The following is a 7,005-nucleotide window of genomic DNA, read 5'->3' as shown; positions in this document are numbered from 1 at the left end:
GCCAATTTAGTGGTATGCCCACGAAAGATCCACATATCCACCTTCGATTGTTTATGGAGGTGAGTGATTCATTCAAGATAGCTAGTGTGACTGAAGACGCACTGAGGTTGAAGTTGTTTCTGTACAAATTGCGAGATCGAGCATGAGCATGGCTCAATTCATTGCCACCAAGTTCCATATCTACATGACAAGAATTAGCATAGAGATTTTTGGTAAAGTATTTCCCACCTAGCAAGAATGCTAAGTTGAGGAACAAGATCACAACTTTCCAACAATTGGATGACGAGTATTTGTATGAGGCTTGAGAGCGATTCAAGGAGTTATTTCGTAAGTGTCCTCATCATGGGATTCCTCATTGTATCCAGTTGGAGACATTCTATAATGGTCTCAATGCATATAAAAGATTGATGGTAGATGCTTCTGCAAATGGTGCAATTTTGTCTAAGTCTTATAATGAGGCTTATGAGATCATCGAGAGGATTGTAAGTAATAACTATCAATGGCTAGCAAATCAAACAGCTTCAGGAAGACGTGTAGCCGAAGTTCATGAAATTGATTCTCTCACTTTGTTATCAGCTCAGGTATTGTCTATTTCCTCTATGTTAAAGTAGTTTACCGCTAATAATGCTAATAATTGTGCAGCTAAGCCACCAAGTCCGTTTGAAGTAGTTTCCGTGTGTACTATGGGGAAGGTCATTCTTTCGAGAATTGCCCATTAAATCTTGAGTCAGTGTATTATGTGGGGAACCGACACCAAAATAGGAGTGGACAAGGACCCTAGTCCAACTTTTATAATCCTTCATGGCGTAATCATCTCAACTTTTCTTGGAGCAACTAAGGAAATGGACCAAACAACAACTTTATGCAGCATAGACCCAACCAATCTCAAGGGTTTAATCAGCAAGCTCCAAAACCAGCCCAAGCTGAATCATCAAATAGTTTAGAGAACTTGTTGAAAACATACATGGAAAAGAATGATTCTTTGATCCAGAGCCAAGCAAAAACACTGAAAAATTTGGAAATCCAAATGGGCCAGTTAGCTACGGAGCTTCGTAATAGACCACAAGGAATATTACCGAGCAATACTGAGAATCGAAGAAACTTGGGTAAAGAACATATCAAGGCAGTGGCATTGCGAAGTGGTAAAATTTTGGAACCCCGATTGATTGATGTAAAAGACGAGCCTGTTGAAAAAGTGGAAAGTCAACCAGCTATTAAAATTCCTACACCAAAAGAATCAGAAACTGCAAAGACTGACAAGGTAATCCTAACTTAGTGAATTCAGATACTGTAACATCTTCTTTGGATGCAGATTTACCTACTCAGAAGAGTTGTCCAGTTCAACCGAAAGTTCTATCACCTCTATATCCATAAAGATTGCAGCAACACAAGTAGAAACAGGAGGTACAATTCAAGAAGTTTTTGGATGTTTTGAAGCAATTACACATCAATATTCCGTTGGTGGAGACTTTAGAACAAATGTAAAATTACGTAAAGTTTATGAAGGATGTACTATCCAATAAAAAACGACTGTGTGAGTATGAGACTGTCGCCTTGATGAAGGAATGCAATGTGTTCCTGCAGAACAAACTGCCACCGAAATTGAAGGATCCAGGAAGCTTTACGATACCCTGTAACATTGGTGAATCTTACTATGGTAAAGCTTTTTGTGACTTAGGAGCAAGTATCAACTTGATGCCTAAGTCTATTTTCAAGATGCTAGGGATAGGAGAAGTAACACCTACAACTATGACGTTTCAGCTAGTGGATCGATCTTTAGCATACCCTAAAGGAAAGATCAAAGATGTTTTGGTAAGAGTAGATAAATTTATTTTTTCGGCTGATTTCATTATTCTAGATTTTGAAGCAGATAAGGAAGTGTTAATTATCCTTGGGAGATCTTTCCTAGCCACGGGAAGAACGTTAATTGATGTACAGAAAGGCGAACTTACCATGCGAGTTCAAGATGATCAAGTAACTTTTAACATTCTTAAAGCGATGAAATTTCCCGATCTAACAGAAGAGTGTTCAGTTATGTAAGAGTTAGAAACCTTGATTTCTATAGAAAGCAATTTTGAAAAAGATTCATTGGAGAAAGCCTTATGGTTTGACCCTTTGGAGGATGGAGAAGTGAAGAAAACATGGTTCCAGTGGAAGCCAATCCGAGAAATTTTATTCAATCCACACGGTTTGAACCGTTGGAGTTGAAAGTCAGAGAATTTGTACAACCCAAATTGTCAATCGAAGAACCACCTATACTCGAACTAAAGGTACATCCTTCCCATTTGAAATAGTTTATTTAGGTGATTGTTCCACTTTGCCTGTGATTATTTCAGTAGAACTGACAAAAGATCAAAAGGAGTAACTAATTTCTGTTCTAAAGAAAATTAAGAAAGCAATTGGTTGGACCATAGTTGATATTTGAGGTATAAGCCCTTCATTTTGCATGCACAGAATTACTTTGGAAAAAGGTGAAAGAGATCGAATTGATAGACAAAAGAGGCTCAATCTAATTATGAAAGAAGTTGTGAGAAAGGAAGTGATCAAATGGTTAGATGCAGGAATCATCTATCCTATTTCAGATAGTTCGTGGGTAAGTCCGGTGTAGTGTGTACCGAAGAAAAGTGAAATCAAGATTGATGAAAATGAGCATAACGAATCAATTCCAACAAGAACTGTTACCGATTGGAGAATTTGTGTTGGCTTCAGAAAGCTAAATAAAGCCACTCGGAAGGACCATTTTTCGTTGCCTTTTATGGATCAAATGTTAGATCGACTGGCAGTTAATGAATTTTATTATTTTTTAGATGGTTATTCTGGATGTAACCAAATAGTTGTAGCCCCGGAAGACCAACATAAAACAACCTTTACTTATCCGTACGGTACGCTTACTTTTAGATGAATGCCTTTTGCTTTATGCAATGCACCTGTAACCTTTCAACGATGCATGATGACAATATTCACTGATATGGTTGAAAATTTTGTTGAGGTTTTCATGGATGATTTTTCTGTTTTTGGTAACACTTATGATATTTGTTTGAGTAATTTGGCTAAGGTACTGAAGAGATGTGAATAGACAAATCTTGTCCTTAATTGGGAGAAATGTCATTTTATGGTTAAGAAAGGGATTGTCTTAAGGCATAGAATTTTAAAGAAAGGAATTGAAGTTGACAAAGCAAAGGTGGATGTAATTGAAAGATTATCGGCCCCAATGAATGTGAAAGGAGTCAGAAGTTTCTTAGGTCATGTCAGTTTTTACCGAAAGTTTATCAAAGATTTTTCAAAAATTTCTCAACCGTTGTGTTTGTTTTTAAAGAAAGATGCAGTGTTTGATTTTAACAAATCATGTTTAGAAGCTTTTGTAGAGCTGAAAAAACGGTTAATCTCAGCCCCCATAATCATTACATCCAATTGGAGCACACCTTTTGAGTTGATGTGCGATGCAAGTGATTATGTTGTTAGAGCTGTGATGGGTCAAAGAAAAAATAAAGTGTTCCACCCCTTTTACTATGCAAGTAGGACCTTGATGGGAGCCCAACTCAATTATACGATAACTGAAAAGGAACTATTTGCTATAGTTTTTGCTTTTGACAAATTCAACTCATATCTTATAGGTACCAAAGTTACAGTATCTACTGACCATGCGACCATTAAATACTTGCTTACGAAGAAAGATGCAAAACTGAGGCTAATTCGTTGGATGCTTTTATTCCAAGAATTTGACATTGAGATCCAAGATAGAAAATGTGTTGAAAATCAAGTAGCTGATCATCTGTGGAGGTTGGAGCAAGATGAGGTAACTCGATCACATGTGCCTATCAACGAGAATTTCCCAGATGAACACTTATTTGAGGTGAGTCGAATTCATGAAACACCTTGGTTTACTGATTTTGCCAATTATCTTGCATGTGGAATAATACCTCAAGAAATGACATATCAACAAAGGAAGAAATTCCTTCATGATAGTCGGTAATATTTTTGGGAAGCCCGTTTTTTTAAATAGTGTGCAAATAATATAATCCGAAAGTGTGTAGCAGAAAGTGAGATTACTGAGATCTTATATCATTGCCATTCATCTCCAAGTGGGCGATTCTTTGGTGGTGCACGTATTGCAGCAAAGATTTTGGAAACAGGTTTCTTTTGGCCTACATTTTTTTAAAGATGCTTATGCCTATGTGAAGAACTGTGATAGATGCCAAAGAAGTGGAAACATATCAAGGAGGAATGAAATGCCCTTAACAAATATTTTGGAGATTGAATTATTCGACGTATAGGGCATTGACTTCTTAGGACCGTTTCCTTCTTCTTATGGGAACAAATACATCTTAGTTGTTGTGGACTATTTATCCAAGTGGGTTGAAGCTAAAGCGTACCTACAAATGATGCTAAGGTAGTCATGCAATTCCTACATAAGCATGTGTTTACACGATTTAGGACACCAAGAGCTATTATTAGTGATGAAGGTTCTCATTTTGTGAACAAGTGGCTTAAGTGGGTGCTTGACAAATATGATGTGAAGCACAAGATTGCTACTGCTTATCACCCCCAGTTCAATGGGCAAGTTGAAAGAGTAAACCGTGAAATCAAAGGTATCCTTGAAAAGGTAGTACGCTCCAGCAGAAAAGATTGGTCTCGAAGAGTCGATGATCCATTATGGGCCCATCGAACAACATTTAAGACACCATTAGGAATGACTCCTTATCGGTTGGTTTTTGGAAAGGCATGTCATTTGCCATCAGAGTTGGAGAATAGAGCTCACAGCATTTTTAACATTTAAGCTACCAATTAAACAAAGAATCGTAAAACTCCCTGAATCTTTCAATTTGTTGGCCAGCTTGTTCTGTAGAATGGCTGAGCAAACTACATTTAACTCCACATGCGCTGCCTCATCCAACTTCCGTTTATTTGCTAAAAGCTCCTTTAAGAATTTGACTGCGATTGGCATCCGCGAAAAAGCTTCAATAAACGATAAGTTAATGTGTAATTTCTTTAATAGTTTAAAGAATTTACCAAATTGTTCATTTATGCGGTCTTTCCTTGTCGCATTGGGGTATGACACTCGTGGTTTTTACTCTTTACTTACCTGTTTCCACTCACTGTGGTCTACCTCACCTTTACCTTTATTTACCATAATTCCTTGCCTCAGTTCTGGTTCAGGTTCAACTAACCCTTCCTCGTCTTGGATGGTAATTGCATTGAGTTCTTCCCTTGGGTCAGATTCAGTGTTACTCGGCAGGCTACCTTGTGGTCATTCAGAAATCAATTTGGCGAGTTGGCCTATCTGAGTTTCGAGCCCTTGGATCGACGCTTTTTGATTCTTAAGTGTTGTTTCGGTATTTTGGAAACAAGTTTTCGACACTGAGATAAACTTTGTGAGCATCTCCTCAAGGTTCAACTTCTTTTCCTGTTGGTAAGGTGGTTGTTGAAAAGCCGGAGGATGTTGTGACATTTGATTTCCTTGACCACCCCATGAGAAATTAGGATGGATCCTCCAACTTGCATTATAGGTATTACTGTATAGGTTATTTTGAGATCTAGAATTATTGTTACCCATGTATTGGACTTGTTCCTCCTCGGTGTTGGGGTTGAAGGATTGATATTCCGTGTGTGTTCCTCCTCCATTTGAATCGCACCTCATAACTGGATGTACATGAGTAGAACCACACAAACCATCAATGTTTTTATTTAAGAGTTCTACCTGGTTAGATAGCATAGTAACAGCATCGAGGTTGAAAACACCGGCCGCTTTCGTCGGCTTTGTCCTCATAACTTGCCACTAATAGTTATTTAGTAACATTTCTTCAATAAATTCGTAAGCCACTTCAGGTGTTTTGTTATTCAAAGTTCCACCGGTGGCTGCGTCGATGAGTTGCCTCGTTGAGGGGTTCACACCGTTGTAAAACGTCTAAACTTGTAGCCAAAATGGTAACCCATGGTGAGGACACCTTCTCAAAAGATCCTTGTATCTCTCCCATGCATCATAGAGCGTTTCTAGATCCATATGCATAAAAGAAGAGATGTCATTCCTCAACTTAGCCGTTTTAGCCGGCGGAAAATATTTAAGTAAAAACTTTTCAGTCATTTGTTCCCAAGTAGTGATTGACCCTCGTGGTAACAAGTTTAACCACCATTTAGCTTTGTTTCTCAGTGAAAAGGGAAACAACCGAAGGCGTATGGCGTCGTCAGAAACGCCATTGATTTTAAATGTGTCGCAAAACTCCAAAAAATTCGCCAAGTGATTATTTGAATCCTCATCCTACAAACCATCAAACTGAACAAATTGTTGTATCATTTGAATCGTGTTAGGTTTCAGTTCAAAATTATTTGCAGCAATAGCAGGCCTAACTATACTCGAATCAGTTCCTGTTAAGTTCAGTTTAGCATAACCATACATAGTGCGCGGAGCAGGATTCTGATTTACTGGATCAGCAGCAATCGCAGGAGGTAGCAAATTTTCCTAATTTTCAACCATCTCCTCAATTGTGGTTTGAATATCGTCCTCTTGCTCTTCCTCTGTGTATATTAAGCTTCGCCTTATTTCTCTTCGGTTTCTGCGAGCTGTGCGATCGATCCCACTATCAAAAAGTAATGGTCCTGATGGGTTTCTTCTGGTCATAAACTAGAAAATCCTGTCAGAAAATAAAAAAGAAAAGTTAGAAAAGTGGAATTAAACTAAACTAAAAAATAAATTGCAATAAAAGTAAAATGGCTAGTGTAATAAAAATTGAGTGTTCCTAATATCTTAAGTTCCCCGGCAACGGTGCTAAAAACTTGATATGTGATATTCGTGACAGGTTTTAAAAATTTATAATTAATCGTTCTTAAAACTAACTATTATCACAATGAAGGCAAGTGTACCTATCGAATAGTAGTATAGCTTTAGCAAGTTTGGATTGTCGAACCCAAAGGAACCAAGACTACTAGTAATTACTTTCTTTTTATTATCTAGCCTAAAAATTAAGGGATTTGTTTATCTAAACTAATTAACTAAACTAAGGGTGCACA

General features: G+C 37.7%; 2 non-coding genes across 2 annotated transcripts; one reads left to right on the top strand and one right to left on the bottom strand.

Annotated features, from left to right (window-relative positions):
- Positions 1 to 242: 242 nt before the first annotated feature.
- Positions 243 to 349, bottom strand: LOC121210363 (small nucleolar RNA R71). The gene has a single exon (XR_005905476.1). It is a non-coding gene; the product is annotated as a small nucleolar RNA R71 (small nucleolar RNA).
- A 5,578-nt stretch (positions 350 to 5,927) lies between these two features.
- On the top strand, positions 5,928 to 6,034 carry LOC121210347 (small nucleolar RNA R71). The gene has a single exon (XR_005905461.1). It is a non-coding gene; the product is annotated as a small nucleolar RNA R71 (small nucleolar RNA).
- Positions 6,035 to 7,005: the final 971 nt, after the last annotated feature.

The sequence above is a fragment of the Gossypium hirsutum genome, chromosome A11 (genome assembly GCF_007990345.1).
Source record: "Gossypium hirsutum isolate 1008001.06 chromosome A11, Gossypium_hirsutum_v2.1, whole genome shotgun sequence".
NCBI classification, from domain to species: domain Eukaryota; kingdom Viridiplantae; phylum Streptophyta; class Magnoliopsida; order Malvales; family Malvaceae; genus Gossypium; species Gossypium hirsutum.
Note: the sequence above shows the minus strand (reverse complement) of the source record. Positions and strands in the feature narration are given on the sequence as shown.